The sequence below is a fragment of the Echiichthys vipera genome (genome assembly GCF_963691815.1).
Source record: "Echiichthys vipera genome assembly, chromosome: 13".
In the NCBI taxonomy this organism is placed as follows: domain Eukaryota; kingdom Metazoa; phylum Chordata; class Actinopteri; order Perciformes; family Trachinidae; genus Echiichthys; species Echiichthys vipera.
Window position 1 is genome coordinate 17,521,263 of NC_139838.1, and position 24,022 is coordinate 17,545,284.

The following is a 24,022-nucleotide window of genomic DNA, read 5'->3' on the forward strand; positions in this document are numbered from 1 at the left end:
TGTGCGTTCACACGCCCTAGTACTGTCAGTGAACTTGTAATTCAGTCTCTGTTTGCTCTGCTCCGAGCCCTCTCACATTTTTGCATGAGTAGCTTCCAAACTGTTCCATTTCTGAACGTATCTCTCTCTCTCTCTCTCTCTCTCTCTCTCTCTCTCTCTCTCTCTCTCCCTCTCTCCCTCCCAGCCTCTCTCTCTCTCTCTCTCTCTCTCTCTCTCTGAGGGTGGGGGCAGAGAGCTGCGCGCTGCAAACATCGTTACAGGAGGGAGACGCTTTCCACCGTCAGCGCCGGAGCAGTGGTAGGGGAGCCCTGGCAACAAGGACAGACACAAACTCAGCAGCACCGTTACACCCTACAGTAAGTCACACAAACAACTGTTTATTTACTCCTTTCACCGGCCTGTCATTGCCTTCCACCGTGCCACTTTTCTCTTTTGGAGAGCTGTGAAGAGAAAATGGCTGGAAGAACTGGGCAGGGTGGCGCTGACGCTCTGGTTTTACTTCAAAGCCTCGGGAAATGTTTACTTCGCCCTCTGACCTATTTTTGAAGTGACCAAACAACGCCGGGGCTTGCGGGGTTTGGATGTATGCACTTGTCATTTCGGAGGGTAAATGCAAAGTAGAGTTTAAGTGGGGCGAAAGAGAGCGGTGGTTTGGCTGAATTCTGACCGAGCGAGGAGCGCGTCCACCCGGCGAGCTGGTGTCGGGCAGGCGCTGTACTTTCAGTAACTGCGCCACTCGACCTCGACTCTTTGCGGACTGTTTCTTTGCGCTTAACATTGACATTCACCGCTACATAATGTCACGTAAGGCCGTATTTGACTTCTTTTGAACTCTTTTTATTACTGACAAGGACTGTCAAAGGCAAGCGTTACATTTTTATCTACGTTTCATCATCGCGGAAGTGTTTTCTCGACACGAAGAAAACTAACCACAGTCCACATAATCTGTCCAGTGTTTGCGAAAACCCTACTGAAATCTATGGTGCGTGTTCGGACCGTTTATATGTGTTGTTGCGTATGCAATATGGCACTAGTCAGTGTTTTACATTGCCAGCTGGTTGTAAAGGACATAGGGTTGTGATTGCTGGACTACCCGTGATGTCATTCATCCGAGCTTGGACCATTATATAACGGGACTGTAGGGAAGCCTGTGATAGCGGGCTATTTTTACTCTGTTTACACCTCGGAGTTGCACTCAGGGTAGGCAATGCTTCCCAGGTGGTAGTCTATGCCTTCACTCACATTATGCATTTATTAGGAATCCAAATGAGACCAGGGGCAAATGTTATGTTGAAGATGAAAAGCTGCATTTACAGTGTCAGTGTAATTATTTGTATCTAAGTCGTCCAGTTCTACATGTTTATTATGCCTATTCTTATGTTTGAAGCATGTATATATATATATATATATATATGTATTGAGTTGCCTTCCCGTTTAAAGCAATGAATGAATGATTCACCCTGTGCTACTGCTGTACAAATATCTTGCCAAAGCTATGCTCACATTTACAGTATAACAGCGTAGATAGTACTAATACATCAGGGATATAGATATGATATAAACTATGCTACATGTAAAGTTATAAACCCAATTTATAAACATTAGTTAATGCACTATTGTGAATGTTTAACCAGCTGTGTTTACAGTTGAAAAGGAAGATTTCAACCAAAATTGATAAAGTCAGTATCAGCTTTTTGCTCCTTAAGACTGTTGCACAAATGGTTAGTAGGTTACTTCTAACTGCCATATACTGACTTGTTAAATGTATTGTGCAGCATCTTTAAAATGTCTTTAACATACTGCTTACATGCACTTTACATCCCGACGAAATATTGCTTTAAATTTGTTTTTTTTTAAAAGAAGCTCCAGTTATGCCCGACTGCAGCTTCTTAATTACTAATAAACATATTGATTTATTAGCAAACCAAAATGTTGGTAAAAAATACATTGCAAACACATTTTTTTGTAGTTTTTAAAACTTTGGCTCATCCGGTTATCTTTGTTTAGAGGCAGCAGGTCGGAGAAGGGAGAGAGAGGTAGTAGCTAAGTGGATTGATGGAAATATATAGCTCAGCATCAATGTGGTAACAGGGGATTGCTTGATTTTTAATGATGGGGAGGAGCTAGACGTAAATCACCCGCTAGCTATAATACCATGAGGAGGTCTTTGAGATTTTCGTTTTAATATAGACTTAATGAAGAACTGATCTGCTGAACCAAATGTGTACAGAATTTGTCATGCCAATGTGGCATAGCTGTTTTAGGACAATTATATGCAACTCTTTGTTAAAAGCCATATTAGGCAGATAGGAGTGGGGATGGAGTGTGGGCCATAGTCGGGCTGTGCTATGGATTTGAATAGGGCAGTTTTGGCGCTGTGACAGTTATCGCCCTAGGATTTTAGAAAGGAATTTCAAGGATGGATTTAAAACAAAAGTTAAACTTCAGCACTTTTAGGATGGGGGTTGACAGCTAAGGCCTCAAAAGGTGGGGAGAACATGACCAGAGGAGAGATGTTTAATGTGAAGAGTGAAGAATGAAGATGAGCCAATTTCCCTGATGAACCTCAGACAATGTCAGGAAAAACCAGGGCTGGAGATAGTCCGGAGTTTCTCTTGGTCACGTGCAGCACACAACAGGAGATTCTCTGTGTCAGATGGGTTCTCACTTACTGAAAAGTCTCTGTTTAATTTAGGTGAGGGGTGGCACCCAGCAGGAGGGAGAACATGATGTTTTTGATCGGAACATTGACATACACTGACCAGACACTGACTACTGGAAAGGTCCATATTGACATGACAAAATGCTAAAATGGGTTTTGGTTGTACCAAGGAGAGAAAGGGGGAAAAGAGTATATTTAGGGAACAGTAGAGGGAGTACTTTGTAGTTGCTCACCAGTTCAAGAAGTTTAAGACTGGTGAGGAAACAGCTTTGATCAGGTCTACAGTGTTTACCCCGGGGGGTGTAAAGGCGCGACCATGTAGAGACAATTTTCACAATTGGGTGTCTAACCTGCCAATACCGATTTTTGCAGATTCTGAATTTTTTTCCCCTTAAAACTATAATTCACAGCATACAGAAACATTTTTGGAACTTTTCTTTCTTTTATTGAACCAAACTGTAAAACATAACACATATAAAACAAAATAGTATAAATGTTGGTAATACATTTGAAATAAGTTTTAAAAAGTTTTAAAAAGTGAAGTAAAATTAATAACAGATTAACAACGCAGCACTGAAGGCATCTTTCAAACAATAAAATAAATAAGCTCAAATAAAAAATGCAGCAGGTAAAGGCGAGGGGTGCTGTGTGCTTAAAAGAATATAAAACATGTAAAAATAAATGATCTGTACTGCATTATATTTAAAAAATGCAGCAGGTAAAGGCGAGGGGTGCTGTGTGCTTAAAAAAATATAAAACATGTAAAAATAAATGATCTGTACTGCATTATATTTAAAAAATGCAACAGGTAAAAGGAAGGATTGAAGGACTAGAAGGCACCCTTAGGTAAATGTACTCAATGAACATTAATGGTAGATTTTTATTTACAAAGAGAAGCATCTCTATCATCTGAAAGGCAGGTCTTTTTCTCATCTATCTGTGGCCGTGGTGTCTGACAAGGCGACGCTTCAGGCTATTGGCAAGCTAACGTTACGCTTAAGCTTCACGCTCAAGTGTGTATCATGTGTTTTCGGGGTTGTTCCCCCGCAGCTTACGGTGTAGAAATCCCACACTAAAGACACAGACCGAGACTGACGCTGACTGACGCTGCGGGTCTGCTTCAAACTAAAAGTCAACTCACGTTTGGCCAGTTAAAAGCTTTTAATGTGAAGCTGCAGCTGTATGATTTTCTGTATGCATTAGCAGTAACTTAACTGCACAACAAAGATGGTTTGTTTAATAAGAGGACAAGATATAGACCCATTTTATAGGAAAGGTATCCTTACATTACTGCTGTGATCTGGCATTTTATTGAAAATTCAATTAGATAAAATTAACTTGACCTTCAACAGGGGGCGGGGGGCGCCTCTCTAATTTAGTGGCAGGGGAAACACTGGGTCTACAAGAGAAGCAGGTTCCAAAGTTTTCAGGTTTCTCAAAGCTGGGATAGGGATAAACCAAACAATATCATCCTATTGTATGGTCGAGCCACAGAGGATCAGGCGTACTGTTCCACCCACCTACCAAACACACACACACACACAGACACACACACAGACACACACACACACACACACACACACACACACACACACACACACACACACACACACACACACACACACACACACACACACACACACACACACATACACACACACACACACAAACACACACACACACACACACATACGCATACACACACACACACACACACACACACACACACACACACACACACACACACGCATACATACATCATACATTACACTGCCACCACAGTCTTTGATTCCAACCGCCACTCACTTTCAAATGGTAATGAGAGGCAATTAGAAGCCAATGTGTCCTAATCACAAGCCATTTAACCGAGCTTGGCTCATTTGTCAGAGCCATATGTGCACACGGACCCACACGTCTGCTAGATCATGCTTGAGTCATTTCTTTGTCTCTGGAAACTGCTGTCTATGCTAAAGAAAAGAGGAAAGTTGTGTGTTAATGTGTATGTGGTTGTGGGAGATGAGAAGAGACTTCCAGGTAATGTTTAGGAGGAGATTTTAAGGCTCCAACCTGCCAATGCAGGCAGAGTAAATAATTGGGTAGGCGGGGCAAATAGATCAACCAATGGTTGCAACAGGTGTTTGTGCATGTCTGCGTTTATTTGTAGATGCATTAGTTAGAATAACTGTAATTACTCTCAACATTTGTTTAGAGAATAACTTTGACACGTTACACACTGCAGGCACAGGTGTAGTGAAGGATAACACAAATAAGCGACATTTACCCATATCCCCTGAGATATTTGGACTCGGCATGGGTGAGTAAACATTCTTGCTCTCTTCTTGTACATGTGACCGACATTGTTCTTTGCCAGATCATGGTGTCTTCGTGTAAAAACAAACCAACCCTGCTCTGCACTGAAGTGTGCAAAAGCTTCTGAGTGATTTCACAGACCGATTATATATATATCCTTTATTTAACTGTACTGATTGTAGTTTCTACACATGTATGTACGCAGATAAGACGGAACCAGCCCAAGGAAAGATTTATATATGAAAGCTAACCAATGTGAAGATGTGTGGAAACACACAGATGGCCGTTTATCAGCAGTATAAAGAGTGCAGTGGTGTGAAAGATATCCGGAGTTAGTCATAAAACGTAAAGCACAATCATTTACAGCATCCAACTTCTTTAGGCACTACTCAGGTTCATGAAGGGCAAAATAGCACGATTTACATATTATTCTGTCAACAGAAATAACACATAATAGTATGTTAATCATGCTCCATCTGTTAAATTCAATACCACTTCAGTAAAAAGTTATGAGCTCTTATGTGCAGCCAAAGCTTTCTACATGTACCTTTTTTGTTTGCCACTACAACCCTGACTGATAAATCTCATGTACACATTGTGCAAATGTTCTGTAAGGAGCCATAACATAGACACTTGTTATGATAAAGTAAATATGCATGGAAAATGATTTAGTTGTACCAGCTCTGATTCAAAGATAAACGCTGAAAGGAGACAAAGCAATGCAAACAAACAAATCACACACAACTTATAGGTCCAAAGAATGTGCGTTTCAGCAAGCCACAATGTTCAGCATATCGATTAGATATTGTATACTCCTCTTCCCTTCCTCCCTCCTGTCCTTCAACCACTTTCACACACAAAAACGTTATGTCTGACTCTGATGTGTGATGATGAAAATGATGTCAACCCCTATGTGCTGCACACCAGACTGCTGTCATAAGTGAACCCCTGGTCATTTTCTTTTACGCAAGAAGCTGCACGAGCTACACAGAAAAGAACAGCAATGCCGGTTGTATGGGATTTAAATGGGGCAAAAAAAAAATTGTGTGAGAAGAATGATTTTTGAAATAGTAAAGGGGGTATGCGGAGGTGGGGATGGGGGCAGATAAAGAGATTGAGCTGTCTGGTTGAACCATGCATTGCGCTCAGACCTTTTCAGCTTTTCCTTTCATCCTCCTCTATTCATGAGTGCACCGAGTCCACATGCACGCACACAAGAGAAAGGACACCCTCACACACAGAATACTGCTTTTAAAGGGGATCCATGAGAGGTTTTGTGTTTTATGTGAAAGAACATTCCACTGTGTGTGATTGTGTGCTCCTTTTATTGCTTAGTGCACAGCCTTGTGTTTCTTAGGCTGTGGTCTGTACGTTATTAGCAATCAATTGATATACGCCACGACAGGCACTTGAATCTGCAGTTAATCTGCAAAGAGTGGAAACATGTCATTGGTAATATCAGGGTCAATGACCTCATTTTTATGGTCTTGTGAATCACTGAACTTCACTAATGCACTTGTTGAACTTCGATTAGTCATTTTTTAAATGTATAATTCAATCAAAGCGTTCAAAATAACATTCACAGGGTGACTCACTCTTCTGTTTATCACTTTACAGATCTATTACTTGTGCATGAACATTAGCATGAATATATACATTTGCAGTCTATGTGACTTTGTTTCTACACTCCTTTAAGCTAATCAATAGCAATTTTCTGGATGACCAAGGTAGTCCCAGTGTCTGAATGTGAATGAGAGAGGGAGAGAAGACTAAAGCCATCCTACAAACTTGTGTTACATTGTCGGGTCGATAAGCCGCTGCATGGCTCAATAACCATGTGAAAAAGGGAAGCTGGCTTTGGGACTTAGTTCAGCCGTGTGTTGGCTGTGAGACTGTAATGACTGCCAGTGAAGCTGACATGATATACAGTTGTCTATATGCCAGGAAGGTTGCTGTAAAAGGCTAAACTGAACTGAACTCAAACTATATAGTGTCCTAACTGATGACAGAATGCTCTTTTGGGCAAATAAGCTTTGAGGCTACAAATTTGAGTTTGTGCTAGGGCTGTCATTATCATAATCGTTAGTGAAATAATTGCAATTAACAATATATTTGTCGTTTTCTGTTCATTCTGTTCCACACACGTGTGGTTGTCTTTGGCTTTGCAACTAAACCTAAATCCATGTTTTTCGTTTCAATGGCTTCTCATAAAATTATCAAAATAGTGTCAATTAATTTCCAAATAGTTTGCTGAAACAATGTTTCATCTCTCGCTCTGCTGCACAGATTTATTTTAAATACTTTTAACCTCTTGTGTTGGCCGACTCTATGTAATAGAAACATGGCAGTTAATTAATGTAGCTTTGTAATCAAAACTAATAATAACCAAGTAATGCGTTTGTGCTTCAGCTAGAAGTCTGCCGGCCGATTAGCGTCCTGTGAGGAGCTACTGGCGGTTGAGAGGGGAGGGAGCGGGGCGTGACGACGAGGCTCCTAAAGAGGCTATCTTAGATGCTGCAATAGCATCAGTTATCAGAACTGAAGAGTTTTTCTTCGTTGAGAGGAGAGAATGACACTCAAGGTTTTTCTTGATGGAAAAGATGTTTTTTCCTGGTTTACTCTGGCGAGAGTTTGATAGACAGATGGTCCATCCCATCACCTGCCAGGTATGTTTTGAAAGCGTGTGCCCTTTCAGTTTCCAATGAGGCCTTTGAGTGAGGTTACCACGAGACAACTTTACTGCTAATTACCTCTCTCCTCTCTCTGCTCTGAGTGCTCCCATTGTCTATCTTACTCTTGTTCTACCACATGCTCACACTACCCACTACGCACTACGCACAGAGCTAATTCTTAAATGACAGATACTTCTCTTATTACACAATGTTTCCATCCAAACACTTTTATGTGAATTATCTGATTAGAAGAGCTGGATGTTAAGCGACTATTCCAGCATAACTTTCCCCAGAGCTGTCAAACACACTGCTGCACCCACGGGAGACGCTATAAATCAAGTGAGCCGCTATCGGCATCTCTCTGTCACCATCTTGCTTTGTAAGCAACAAATACGGTCTCATATGAGCGCAAACAGAAGAACCTGTCCGACAGCTCTTTGTTTCCACGTTTTTTTGTGCTCAGGTAGACCGTTTTTTTTGCCTCAACCCACCTGGTAAACACACTTCATTCACTTTCTATATGTTGCCACATTTGTAACATCGACTTTAGATTCACTTGATTGTGGAATCAAACGATTATGCAAAAGGATCGCGGTCAGCACATACAATCACAATCTGGCGACTATGTAATAATAGTGACAGGCCTAGTTTCTACATCAGTTTGAATCTCATCAAATCAATTAAAACCCTCAGAACCCGTTCAAAACCTGTCTCTAGAACGATCTTTACTGAGCCTGAGCTATGCATCAGATGTGATACTTCATGTAAGGCATCACGTAGTAGTCAATTCAGTATGCTGCTCCTGTGATCTCGCCTTGATTCATATTTGATTACATTCCAAGCAAAGCCTGGCTGAGAGGAAAGGGTTTTAAGCATTGGCCTTTTGAGGGCCAAGTTAAATGGGGGAGAACCTAACTGATAACAGCTGTTAAATGGTATTATGCAGTACATAATAGAGCAATGGCTCTGTGTTCTTTCAAATATGGCTCACTCACTGACAAAGACAAAGCCACAGCACTTGTTGTAGGGACCGGAATCTTTTTGTGGTATGTTTCGTAGCTTAAAGCTTCATCCCTGGGTCTTTAAAGCTTCATCCCAGGGTTTCTGCAAATTCGGTCATCAAATAAGCCATAGAGACAATTTTTTGTGTATGATTAACGAAGATATACCGGAGAGTCGCCAACAGCAGGCAGTGGCTAATACTAATTAGCTCGGGGCAGCACGATGAATGCATTGAAACGTCAAAATAACACCAAACATCTGCAGCAGCATGATTAGAGTCCTTGCACATAAATCAAAGCACCAACAACGTAGTTAGTGAACCCGGAGTTTAGTATTTTGAAAGAATCACCTATGGCATTCTTCTTAAGGTTCTATGGGTCAGAAGCTCTTCTAGGAATTATGAAGTTGTCCTTTTTGAAAGGTTTGCTGCAGACACGGTAATCCCTCTGCCTAAGCGTCTTGATCGGCATCTCAATGTCCAGATTCAAAACAATAAGCCACTGGTTTATCAGAGCACGGTCATCGTACCGCAATGGCAGCCTATGAAACGTTTCTGGGTTGTAAGCTTTCATTTTTGTTTTGCAGCCGGGAAAGATACAAACACGAACCATTCTGTCTCTCTTCACTTCAAGTTGCAGGCTAGTCGTCTTTCTATACTTGCACTCACATATGCTGTGCGTCTTCCGGCAATACCCGCCACCTGAGATCTCACGTAATGTTTCGGTGCTGCAGGGCAAGATGCTGTCTGGGACTTTTCCTAGCCTTTTACCATCTATTATTAACTTATTTCACCTGGAGTTTTTTTCTGGAATAAATAATCATTTGGCTCCTTCCTTTTGGATTTTATTTGGTAATCGACTTGAATGAACTTTAGTACACGCAACTGGTATCGGGGCCAGTTGAGAAGTCTTTCAAAACACTCTTTTACTAAACTCCGGGTTCGCTAACTACGTTGTTGGTGCTTCGTTTTATGTGTTAGGACTCTTATCATGCTACTGCAGAGATTATTTGGAGCAGTAATAGTGGTTAGAAAAGCTGTTTTAATGCGTTTATCTTACTGCCCCGAGCTAATCCGTGTTAGACACGGCAGGTTGTTAGCGACTCCCCGGAAAATCTGCGTTAATAGTTCATACACCAAAAAAATTGTCTTGATGGCTTTTTGACTGAATTTCCTGAAAAAAGACCCTGGGATGAGGTGGTTATTCTCTAAGTCTAATCATCTCATCACCTCTCATCAACTTTAAACATTTTGTTTTTATTTTTGCCCTTGTTTTATTTGTCTTCCAGAAAAGTTTATGCCTTTTTTGTATGGTATGATATTTTTGGCTTGTCTGTCCATCCGTTCTTGTGAACGCCATATCTCAGGAATGCCTTGAGGTGCCACAAACGTCCACATGGACTCAATGATGAACTGATGTCAGAGAGAAGGGGAGATAATTTTGTAAGATGCTGAACTGGTTGAACTAATCTTGAAACTGTGGTGATTGTATAGAACTTCTGTGCTGCAGCGTTGAAGATGTGTGTGAAGTAGCCATAAAACCTTTCATCAAATTCCTTCAAAGTCTTCCCTACATATATTATGTAAGTCTGGATGGTTTGGAAGTAAAGTGCAACTTTACTGGTTGGTGGAGGAATACAACCACAAGGCAGTAATTCTAGTTTAAACATCTTCTCTTCTCTTCTCTTCTCTTCTCTTCTCTTCTCTTCTCTTCTCTTCTCTTCTCTTCTCTTCTCTTCTCTTCTCTTCTCTTCTCTTCTCTACTCTGCCTTATCCTTATCAAAGGCAGTAGAGGATTACAGTGAGGAGTTGACACTGACTGGCAGTCAGACAGCTCCTGCAGACTCTTCTGTTCCCCATAGAGCTCCAGGCCTGGGACAAGGATAAGCTGACAACTTGGGACACAGCCGGATAGATAGTGATGAGGAAGAGAGATGACAGAAGAATGCTAGGAATTAGGGTCATGTACGTATATTGGAGCACAAATATGACGATTTCTATTACCTGGTCATTACCATCACATTCAACGGTGTGACTAATGGATTTTTTTGCTGATTTAAAACCTATTTCGAGTTCATTTAGGGGAGCACTGTATATAATCAAAATACATATTTGTTGTACTTGAATACTGACTTTAAATACAAACTTGTACTTACGTATGATAACCTTAAGATTTTTACTGGTGTTTCTACCTCAGTTGTTGGAAGCGAAGCGTCCAGATCCTCAGCTGCAAGGTGAGAGAGTGTGGGTAGGGTATCAACAATGACTTAAGTGTGAGCCAGGAGGATATGCATTGAGAGAGAGGAATTCAATAACAGGAAAATGGCCAGTGATAGAAACAATCCCTGGAATACCAAAACCCACCCTTCACTAATGTTGTTCTTGGCACAAGCTTGGTTTCCATTACTACTGTTTACTCCTGCGGTAGCTGATGTCAAGACATAGCACATGGCAGTGAGGGGAACATCAGTGCAATGCATCCTCAGACATCTCATTCCATTGATGGTTGGTGATGTGGCATGTGCAATGAAGTCCTGAATTCCAGTCTGTCTACGACCAGTTGTTATCTCTGCCCCCCACCGCCCACCCCCTTCTAACATTGGTTTATGAATTGGACTAGAGTGAACATATGGTCAGGGGGCATGAGTGGGCAGTGGAGGACACGTTGAGTCAAGCCTGTGCAACTAAACAACAGACAATATTTAAAACAGTGTCTGTAAGGCTGAAACTATTTCCTCTCCAAACTATGGTGTGGTTTGAATGGAGCAAGTTGCTGGATGCGTGGCTGGATTGCTGGCCTTCTTGATCTGTCTGTCTGTCCGGCTGGCTGACTGGCTGGTAGTTGTGGCTTTGTAAGTTAATCTTTTTTACTGGATGGTTGGCTGGCTGGATCAGCCTCATCTGGTTGGACATGTGGCTGTCTGACTCGCTGGCTGCCTACCGCTGGCTACTGGCTATTATTTCTGGCCCTGCCTTTAGCTATGTAGTACTGTAAGCTCATGACTTCAGAACAGGGACACTTGGCTATGACAGTCGGGGAGGTGTGCTAAAACACTGCCGAAAGAGATCAGACCTAGTGAGCCGGGATGTTCCCTGCCGGCCCATGAGTCCCATGAGCCCATCACCAATTACAGTATCAGGAGTGATGAGTGATGAGTGTCTCTTTCTCTATTTTTCTTTCACAATCCTGGACTTGAATCTTTGATGATATTATATTTTCACAAAGTTCCTCCAGTGGCTTGCTGCTACTGCCTGATAAGCCCCAAAGTGTCCCTCGGAAGTTACACAATTGTTTACATCGTTTTCTGAGAAGAGGCGACTAAATTGGAGCTATAAATTACATGGACGTGTTTTTAAAAGGGTGGCATCACCCCTGCTTTGAGTGCAGTTACAAAAGCACAGTGCAAGAGAAATATGGCAGTCACGGAATTCATTTTTGTCGAGGGTCATTTATGGTGCTGCACAGATAAAATAAAGAAAATTCAATAGCTCTGTGCTCTTACATTTAAAGTTTAAAGACATTACAAAGGGTTATTTTTAGTGTAGAAATGCCAGCATTTATGCACCTCATATTACTTTCATAGTTATCTTTGTTATATAATCATGTTCACTCTCATACATTGGTTTCAACTCTTATTTGTTAAATTTGACTCATTGCTTTAGGATGGCCTGGTCAAACTGGTCTAACTATGCATGCTATGTGAGTACAGCGCGTTTGTGTGTATCCACGATTGTATGCAGTTAGATATTTTGGTTTGTGTGCATGTGTCTGTGTCTGCCGCAATTCCGGCTTGTGTTTTTGCCACAGAGCAGGTCCATCAGCGTATTCGAGGGTGAGTGTGTAGCTGGGGTCGGTAAGCTATGACACAGATAAATTAGGTTAATGGGAGGTTTCACTGTGGTCTGGCCAGGTCTGCTTCTATGACACTGTCATCCACTATTAAATGCCACAATGGGGGAGGTAATGTGGCTGCAAAATGGCTGAGTTATGCAGAAGGAGCCACATTTGTACGCTCTTTTTTAAGAAACACATAATGTGTGGAACCCTCGTCCAGATTCTGTACAGCCAGCAGACAAGAACAAGACGAGACATGCTTATTGACAGTCTCAAACACAACTTGCACGATATGCAGACATTCAAAGCAGATATTTGCATAGACGTACAACACATAGCCTAAACACACACACACACTCACTCACACACACACACGCACACACACACACACACACACACACACACACACACACACACACTCACACACACACACACACACACACACACACACACACACACACACACACACACGCACACGCACACGTGTACACACACACACACACACACACACACACACACACACTTTGTGCAGCTTTGTTTATGCTAGTGTACAAACCCATTTCAGGGGCTTGCCCAGGGAAAATACCTGAGGCCGGAGAAGAAGGTTGACCTAATGGGAAATTTCTAGGCATCCTCATCAGACCAAAAATACATAAGGCATATTTAGAGTATCAGGCGGTTTTGAAATCATCATTATCACAGAACTTTTTAACCCACATGTCACTGAAGGTCTAATTTGCTAACTTGTGCAGAAAGGAAACAAATGACTGTCATTGCTCGTAATCTCAAAAACATGTTTACACATACTGTATGTGATAAACATGTATGTACTATGTGCAGTGTGTCAGTTGTTTGGTGGTCTGAATGTGTACTAGAGTAACAACACTACTGTTGATGCCAAACCATCGTTGTCTTCACATTGAGGTTTTAATTCAAATTGTAACTTGAATGTTAATATGTGGGTATTGTGAAGACCATAAAAGTGATTAAGTGCCCTAAAGAAAGAATGACTGGGCTTAACTTTTATTGTCAGTTGTTGATATTTATTGTTTGCTCACCACTGTTTTTCTCTGATAGCATTCCCGATAAATAAGCAGTGCTACTCTGATTTAAAAAAAAAAAATTGAGTTCCCATGCCACATTTACTTCATCGTGTGACAATATTGTGTGATATTGTACTATAATAAATCTCATAGCACTTGAAAACATCCTGCTTCAAGACAGATTCAGAGAGGGCTCTTATTACACCTGCTTGTCATATGTGAGCACTAACCTAAAAAACAACATCAACCTCCCCGCCCACTATCAAACCACTCACCATCAATTAACCTCAAAACCCAAAAGCATACAATTTATCTGAGAGAAAAGATGCTTTTCTCCCCCTTCTTCTTTCACCCCAGTGCTTTTGTTTTTAAAGCGAGCACCCAGTCACCATGGTTTAATGCTACATAACGCGCCATTAGCTCAGCTAGCGAGTTGCCCCCACGCTACCTCTTGTGTGGCTATTTGAGATGGATAGCAGAGTGCATTTGCAATCTGACAGGACACGCTACCTTACTGTAGACAACTCATAATAGGGTGGGGGGTAAGAGTACAGAGGCAGCGTAAACCTTTTAGGAGGCACTTCATGGATACCATTTACACTTACTTACCTTTGGTCCGCTTTGTGGGGAGGGGAAAGAGAATTTGTGTGTGTGCGTCAAGGGTGGGGACATTATGAGTAAGAGCATGCAAAATTCATGTTGTTTCGGGACATCAAACTTAAACAGAGCACAGCTGCCATCGCCAATTTAGTACCCAGACTTACTGTATATGAATTTCATAAGAGTATATGTTTTTCTACTGTACTGAGCTGACAGTAAAACTACATCCTTCAGATACCACCCCAAGAACGCTACCAGTTAATTGTGTGAGTGTCGCTTGAGATGAAAAGAATTTAAATGTGGGGTTTTCTACCACAAGACACAACAGTGGTAATCAGCGGTACCAGAGAAGATCAGATAAAAGTCCTATTATTATCTTAAAATGTATTCATGTGCATGTTTCTCAAAAGACATTCAGTATGCCAGGGCTATTCAATTACAAGTTCAGTTGGGCCAGATCTTAAAATGTAGATGGACTAAGCATTTTTAGCAGCCTACTTAAAATTTGTGTGTGTGTCTGCTTGTCTCTCTCAGTTTCTGTTTTGACACATAACTACAAGTAAGCTCATTATGATTATGGAATTTAAAGAACACAATCACAAACACCAGTAATACTAGGCTATTTCTAATAGATGGGCAGACCCAGACAGCCATTGGAAGCGCTGGGAAGCGCTGCCCACTTGCATCGGGCGACATTGTTAACCTATTGGGCTCGCTCTGACATGATCTGCAGTAATTTTGCAGCGTCTGGTCTGTTTTCTCTCTGAGACTCAAGCGAATCTGGTAAAAAAACACACTGATTTTCTATTTGAAACAATATAAAGTATAGCCTCTATCAGAGCTTCCCAATTTTAAGAATGCCCGGCCCATTTTGAAATCTGAAGATCTTCAAGAAAAAGATACACTCAAACCTTTAATCACACCTCTGATCAAGAGTCGAGACTAAAATGAAGTATTTTTTCTTTATTATTTATATTTTTTTCAGTTCATTTCAGTAACGGGGCAGTACAGTATTTTCTATGAGTCCTTTTTATTGTCACAGATTCGTTGTGATTTCTTATGATTTGCTTGTTGAGAGTTCAACACTTTCCCCATGTATGATGAGATTCCGTCAATTTCGCTTCCCCGCCAATGATGAGATAATATATGTTCTGGATAATAGGCAAGATACATGTAAATTAACACATCATTTAAATCCCATGGCTTTGTTTAATTAGATCTGATTACTATTTAAAATGTAAACAATTAATCATAAATATTTTATGGTAATTTCAAACTTAATTACAAAATTTAAACTTATTTATTAATGACCTGTCGCAACCCATCTACAGTACCTTCATGGCCAAGCAGGGGGCCCTGGTCCACACTTTGGGAATCATTATACATGATCTGATTCTGCTGGGCCACTTGGAGGTTGTTTGTTTTAAATACGCTGGCTGTATACGTTTCTTCACTGTCATAGTATATGACTTAAACCTGTGGTAGGCAGTTTATTTTTGACAATGTTGGGCAAAATCAATAATCATGTATCATATTGTAATTTATGTGTTCTGAGAGAAAACTAGACTTCATCACCTCCTCTTGGCTCTGTTTTCAGGCTTGAGAAAATCTAACCTGTGACAGGGTCTTCAACATTTCTGAGTTCAGGTTTGGATGTGATTGATTAATCAATATTATACTGTTGATAAAAGGAGAGGCTCTTTAGTAGATTGCTTGGTGAAGGTCCTCCTTCACCTTGATAACTTCCAAATGAGGAAAATGAAAAAGTTGTTTGCTTGGTTTGTAATAACTTTGGCTTTAACACATATCACACAAGATAGTATCTTTAGAAGAGGGCAAGCCAAGATTTCTGGGCCTCTGAAGGAAACCCAGTGGTAACACACACACACACACACACACACACACACACACACACACACACACACACACACACACACACACAGCTGGATTGAGGTTTGGTCAGACTGACCTGAACTCCATGACCTTTTTCCGAACTAGATTGACGCTGAACTATGTGAGGGCCACTTTGATTCACTGTGACACTGATCAGCTGCTGATACCCTCCTCGTGCATTGACAGTGACCTGTAGTTTGCACTTACTGCTTATCATTCAGTTTCTTATGAGACACTCAAGAACTATGCTGTCATCGAGGATGTGATTCAGGCATTGTTTCCAATGTTCACTCATCTCTGTGCATCACACATCTTTTTTAGTGTGAATATATACTGCTTCATCAGCAAGACATGGCAGAACGTTGATACATTAATAACAAGTGGAAGAAAAGCACCTTATAGCTAACAGCAGATGTTGTTATTGTGCATGAGCACAAGGCAGGTGTTTGTTTTGGAGGTTGGCTGTACATCTGAGTTTTGAGGAGGTGTTACTCAACAAGGTTAGTAGTTCTTACTGCTTCTGTTTATATTTGGTCATCTAGGTAATACCAATATATTGACAGTGAGGAAACTACACATGTCAGGGTTACCTAAGAAAAAGGCTTGCAAAATATTGCTCTGTGTCAGTTCCCCTATTGAGAAAGGCCACTGCAGCCTGTGGTCTAACTTTGAAAGTGTCAGGGTGTGTTCTCTTTGCTTTTTATGCTTTGTTTTTAAAATGTAGGTATTTACACAAGTAATTCAAATACCCAAGCATTTAAAATGTATGTTTCAATTCTTGTAGGCAAACAAGCAAAAGGTAGGCTTTATCAATGTGACCCCCTGGCTGTCTGTATTTATCATTTGTGGTGTTGCACCTACGTTTTCTGTGTATCTGGTGGTGATGTTGAAACGGATTCATCCAATTTCAGCCAAATGATCAATCAAAATCTGGGAACATCCAGAAGAGCAAAGATTCACATTGCAAAAGTGCCCTTTCAATCCCACAAAACAGTCCCCTATCCCACAGACACCCTATGGGCTGATTCTCTGAAACCTTTCACAAGGCTGCTAAGAAGCTGCTGGATTTGCAGGTTTTTATTTGAACTTTTTGCAAAGGCTTTTCTCTGTTCTAAGCGTGTTTGCCAAGAGCAACACATGATTAGTGTCCACCAATAGTAATACTGCTCAGTCTGCTCTGGTCCAGCTTTAGAGAGGAGATTTATAGGGTTTATATTGTTGTTGTTTACTTCTAATCCTTTAAAACTGAGGCGCAGTTTCATAATGCCTCGTAAAAGTAGTAAGCTTGTGTCCTGTGCTCATTTATACGCTTTGCTGTGTGTATGCCCTGTGAGACATAAAAAAAAAAGAAGAAAAAGGTTTTGACCAGATGTGGCTCAGCCTAGGCTGTCAGGTTTACCAGTATTACCTTCAGCTGCTGAGATTTGTAACTTGCAACAGTGTCACTTTTACATCTCCACTACAAAGTTCAACTCATGTCAGTAACTTTGATTTCTGATTTGTGGTTCATGGGGATTTTAGCATGTGGGAATATCATGCAAAGGCCAATTTGAGCCCAATGCGGTATATACCAAGCACTTATTTTTCTAGACCCATGCAACTGAATATAAAAGTAATTTCAGCCATGTCCCCCCAGACCAAGCTGTGGTGAGTCATGGAAGATTTCCAGCCTGATTCTCAACATTTGTGTATGACTCAGTGTGAGCCGGACCTTGCTAAAATATGTCTGAGCATCTTTTAAGGATGCTGTTAGGTTTTCTTTTGGGAACATAGAAAAATGCTGAATTGAATTGCTTTCTTACAAAATGTGTCTTGAAATCGAGGGGTGGGAATCTCTCATCACCTTTCAGACTTTAGGCCTGAATGATTTATGATTTCTCACTGTGTGACGACTTGTCACTTTTAAAACATAGCATATTTTGTGATGCATCATTAAAATAAACAGATGAATTTACCTTAATGATCTTTAAGTTAAACACAACTTGCATTAGGAGTTTAATGCAGTAAAAAAACAATTTCTCTAATTTATTTTGAAAATTTTAAACATTCATAGGCTCGTTGGCCATAATTCGAGTGTGTACCTACGCTAACTTGGCATCTGTGGTCAAGAAACAGCTTTACTGTACAAGTTAAGGTACTCAAATACTGCCATATTGTCCATAAGAAAGCAATAAATAACAAAAACTTCCAATTATCAACACTTTCTTCATTGACACTTAATCTTTCAAGAGAGAATTACAATTCATCGAAAGAATTCACACCAGGGGTTAAATGTTGAGTGTTGCCTCATGTTTGTTAGATATCTAAATAAAAAGATTTACTTAACCAGATAATATGTTTGTCTTTCAGTCTGTGAATGCAGAATGTCATCTGGATTCTGTGAAAGCTATTTTTAGTGCCTACAAAGTTTGCAGATGTTGTTTCCCAGTAAAAAGTTCAAAGGTCACAAAATAATGTCCAGATGATCCCTCAATATTGTAGATAACAAGATACAGATTATCACAGTGATGCAAGAGCTAAATTAGGTCTGACTATGCTATTTCCAAGTAATATCTCAGTAAGCAGCATTTTGCAATTGTGCATCAACTGCATGAGGACTCATTTGACTTTAATTAGGCCTCTCAATTCCCCAGATTACTGGGGAAAATTAAAATACTTTTTAATCCTTTAATTGATCCTTTAATTTGCACTTATCTGAAAACCTTTGTATAATAAGCTACTTTTAAAATATACAACACTATACAATGAAACCAGATTATATTCACAGTGAAGCACTTATAATTAACAGCCTTGACAGCCTATCAGCATTGACCCTGACTCAGTCCATGGTGAGGAACGTAATATTTCATTTTTTGGGTGTAACAAATGCTGTTATGAAATAATAATGTCCACCATCCTGTTAAGTGCAAAATACCAGTAAGACATTAACGGTGAATGGAATGGAGGGGCTGATATTTGAAACATTTTGCCATCTCTTGTGGCCAGCTCCAATAGCTGGTTGGCTCTTGTGCTTTCCTCTCCCCTGCTGCTTCATCAGGGGAATCACTCAATTATTGAACCAATGCTATGTGGTGTGTGTGTGTGTGTGTGGGGGGGGCATGGAGCACAACTACTGGACAAAGAGCTTGTGGGAGTGTGTGCGTGTGTGTGTGTGTGTGTGTGTGTGTGTGTGTGTGTGTGTGTGTGTGTGTGTGTGTGTGTGTGTGTGTGTGTGTGTGTGAGTGAGTGAGTGTTCGAGGTGGGCGGGAAGGAACTGCAGTAATTTCGCAGAGCTAGAACTGTGCGCCTGCCCCACTTTCAGTCTTTTAATCATGTATAGACACTCGGGGCACTCCTGTGTGTGTGTGTGTGTGTGTGTGTGGGTGTGCGTGTGTGCGTGTGTGCGTGTACTGTATCTGTTTTAATCCGTGAGTGAGAGAGGGTTTCGTACAGTACGTGTCAAAAGGGATTGCACTTAGAACTCCCTGAACCAAGACTGTGTGTGTGTGTGTGTGTGTGTGTGTGTGTGTGTGTGTGTTCAGGCTAATGCACAAGTCCTTCTTTTTCATAGAAACGGTCACCACAGTAACACTGTCCTCATTTAAACTTTTGCAACTGGTTTTGTTGGCAGCGATTCACTGGATTGAACTTTGTCTGCTTATTAAACTGACATTTATTTTCTGATATTTTGATGCAAAGACTGACAGTACAAGAGCTAAATATGATATATGCGAGCTAGAGAGTGAATAAAGAGAGGGAGTGCCGTTCAGTGAGGACAAAGCAGTACATCAGGGGAATAAAACAGTATTTTTGGGTTGTTTCACGTTGTTTAACTTCAAGTCTATGAGCTCACGCACCTCCACACAACCCTGCTGGAAGTTGCTGCACTTCGAGTTATACCTTGTACCCTTTGTGTCAGTATGAGACGCTGAGAGAGAGGGGCGTAATAAAGCGGCAGGTGGGAATCAGAGGGCTGCTTACCCTGCGAGCAGTTATTAGATGGGCGATAAACACACATGAGCCCAGAGGCTGTGTCTCTGCAGATACATACACCCACACACTTCTAGTGGGTCATAAATAAGACCCTAACCCTTTTTTAGTTTATACATTGTATTTTATACATGTACTCGGGTGTCATGTTTCCATCTTTGCTGATAAAGGTCAAATAGATAGAGAGAGGTGAAATATATTTAGAAATAATTTAGTAGTGGCCATCAACAGCTAACTACAACCTCTTTGTGACATGTGTGTGCATTTGTGTGAGTGCACATTTTATTTGTTGGGCCCTCCAACAATGTAATCTCAGTATGACCTTGTAGCAGTTTGTAGCCCCACGGTGCCCATCCCAGTGACTAACACCATTCTTAACAAGCTGCCACAAGCAACTGCACAATTGTGCTTAAAACAATTGTGTAATGAGAGTAAGAGAGAGTGTATGTGCTGTTGATCCTTATTTTGCACTTCATGATGTGGAGCTCTTGTTCCCTGCTTTTATTAGTGTATTCTGTCAATTTTTAAAATGTTATGGTCGTTATGTCACTCATCTCCATCTCATCTCATCTTCAACCGCTTATCCGGGATCGGGTTTTACTTTAATACTGTATCTGTTCCCACTTTACCTGCTCAGGGACTACAGGCGGAAATAAGCAATTGTTGCTATAACTTGGCTCAAAACATCACTTCTTCTTTTACAAGATTCATGTTTTTTGTGCATTGTTGATTTAAACAAATAAATATATTCATTCATTAATTCAAAAAGAACTCTATAAATATATAGCTGCATGTTATATATGCTTCCCCTCTACGATATATAGAAATGCAGGAAAATTGCATTTTATAATTCTAAAGCAATATTTTTTATTTAAGAGTGATACCATGTCTCAGTGGTTACTACTGTCGCCCCAAGGTAGCTATTGTCTTTAAAAATAGAGCAGTATTTGAGCCATGGGTTCCCTCACTGGAGCACTAGGCACACTGAAAGAGGACAAGCGGGTAGGACCTGTGTGTACGCATTGCACTTACAAAATGGAAAAAAATCATGTGGGGTTTGGCTCCGGGGGGGATCTCGCTCTAAGCATTTCTTCCCTTGTATGACATATAAACCAAGCACTTGTCCTTTTTCTTTCTTGTAGGGAAATAAAAAACCTAGAGACAGCAGAAACAACTGAACATTTAACAACCCATTTTAATTAATATGTTTATGACTATTTGATATCTTTTACTACAATCTGCCTGGGGTATTTGCATTTTCGTTTTGTGTGTAACTGCAGAGAGAAGAGAGGTCACACTAGACATGTCTGAGCCTGGTCCCTGAAGCGAGGACAGCAGTGCTGTACATCTCCAGCCTGACAGGTATTGACAGTGTAGCTCACTATGGAATGCTAACAGCCAGGCTGGGTGTGGCCACGCTGTGTTAGCTGCTCTGACCCTGTGACCTTGGTTACATAACCGATCGTCACTCTTTTGTAGGACTGTGAGAGAACAGTGTTCATGTCTTGCAGCTGAAATGCCAATGACGAAACAAGTCACAAGAACCAGCTATACTGACCTGAAATGACACAGTACTCTCTGTGACAGCCGTGACAGCCATGACAGCGACGCTGGAATTGTGCCTGGAGACACCTTTTGAATATTTTGCTGTGTTGGTGTTATACTTCAAGGGGGTTGGAAGTAGGGAAGGGGCCCCCCACTTTGCTGCCCTTGCCTTATAACCATGCAAGATACAGACATAAAACTACATGGGTGTGTAGTTGAGATAAAAATGAAGGCCAAGTTCAAAAGTGTTTATGGTCCTAGCAAGGGTGCTGGAAGTAAAACTGTCCCGATTTGGCATCAGGGCAGGTGTGATCCCATTGCAAGATGGTGTCTAGTTTGAGTTTTGTATTCAGATTTCTGTTGGAGGAGGAAGTATTTTTATGTTTTTTTTTTGATGATTTTGCAGATTTAAATGAACCTGTTGCATTCATACTTTGTGAAAGGCCATCAAGGGCATAGTATACAAACACACACATACACATACGCACATGTATAAACAGGCAGCATTAGCAATCAAGGTTAAACAAAGATAACCGGACTTTATTTGGGTTAAGGGAAGTGCAGAGTGTTGGAAATGAGCCATGACCTGAAACACACACGCACACACACACACACACACACACACACACACACACACACACACACACACACACACACACACACACACACACACACACACACACACACACACACACACACACACACACGCACAAACATACGCACAAACATAGTACATGCACCTGTCAGTGTTGGCATTTGCTCAGTCCTTTTCCTTGCAGTCTCTCCATTCCTTTGTCCTCTCTGGCTTGGTCATCAGACCTTTTAGCAGGATCTCGAGGGACAGCTGGTGGGGCAGTGTGAGCACCTGCACTTCATGTGTGTGGCTATGTACATCAGTGGGGCTGGAAGGGGGTACCTACAGTGTTCTGGCCAAGTGTGTGTGTGTGTGTGTGTGTTTTGTGTGTGCATCTGAGCACCTGTGCTCCCAGCAGGAACCTGCCACAGCCGTGGTGCTTGAAGACGTATGCTGGTGACTTCCTAAGGTTGTCCTGCGAATCCCATAATAACTGTTATCTTTTAAAGGTCAACTCACCTCAGTGTCCAGAGAAGGATACTTGGTGCATTACAGATATAGGATGATACAAATATGTTTACAAAAGCATGATTCAATTTTGTTTTTGCCTACTTCTATTATTTCCTTTCCTTTGAGGTTAATTCTTCTCCCACCATTCTTTAACTTAAACTCGGTCAGCATACATTATTACAAATTGTATAGGAAAAGCCAGCAGTTACAAAGCAAGAAGTACATTTTTCAACGATCAACTTTCTATCAATCACCTCTCAGTCAAACCAACATTCAGATAACATATGTTTAGTGTTGTTTTGCATCAGTGTCATGCGGTGCATGACATTTGATCTTTCCTATCACTCTTACATGCTGTCTAATAAATAACATTTGCCTTCAAACAAAGAAACATTTTTATTTTCTTTGTGCTTAATTGGTCACTTTAAGATGAGTCCATCTCCTCTCTGATATACAAAAACACTGTATATGCACGATTGCAGAGTATTTTCTGTCAATAACCAATAACCAAAATATACAAAACAACTATGAAGGTAATAGAACGACTTTGAGCCCATAGAGCAGGCATGAAACAAGCAACAAAAATCATTGCAGATTCATCCCCTCTTCTGTGAATACGAACCTTTGCCTTCAGGAAGAAGAAGCCAAAGTACAAATCAAACTGCTTGAAGCTATCATTTGTTCCCACCTCCATCAAGCTGCTAAACTCCAATGCTAAATCTTACTGCTATAGAGAATTGTGCAATAAATACACGAGCGCTTTAGCACTTTAATTCGTACAGGGGCTTTCTTTAAGCTGCTGTTTCCAATGTCAAATGTTTGTTTTAAGCCTTTTTATGTTGTTCTTGTAATGTCTTTTATGTAAAGGAACAGGCAGCAGCAGAGTACTCAAGACAAATTTCCCCTCTGGTACGATAAAGTTTACTCTGCCTGCTCTGCTTGCCACAGTTAAAAGCATGACAGGCAAGAAAAAGAGTATAGGTTGACTTGTCATTCAGAGCACTCTGACAGGAATGAAACTGTGGGGGCGAGCAAGACTAAATGTTTTTGTCAAGGAGTTAAATGAGGTCTCATAACACCTGTTCTTACAGCAGCATCTTTTTTCCCCTCGCTCTAATATGGTGTAAGAAGATCTGAAATCCAGCCATTAGACCTACAGTCTGCTTCAGCGTCAGATTCATGCTGGAGAGCAGGCCTGTTGCATAAGAACGGTTTACTATCCTTTATATTTAAAACATTTCAGTGCCTATTTTTAGTTGGATGGTTGGTTGATTTTATTTTGTCTTTGTTGTGAGGAGAGTTTGATGCAGTAGATGTTTTGGGCTGGAAAGTATTTAAATAAAGAGAGATGATTAATTTTCAAAGATGACGATTGAGAGCTTTCCATATTAATGTTGTTGATTGTATGT

At 40.8% G+C, this 24,022-nt stretch overlaps 1 protein-coding gene across 1 annotated transcript in view; it reads left to right on the forward strand.

The window, feature by feature from the left end:
* The first annotated feature begins 249 nt into the window (after positions 1-249).
* atxn1a (ataxin 1a) overlaps positions 250-24,022 on the forward strand; it is a 92,394-nt gene continuing 68,621 nt past the window's right edge. Inside the window, exon 1 of the mRNA XM_083925808.1 lies at positions 250-356. The gene's annotated coding sequence lies outside the window, so the exon portion shown is untranslated. The remainder of the gene's footprint in view (positions 357-24,022) is intronic.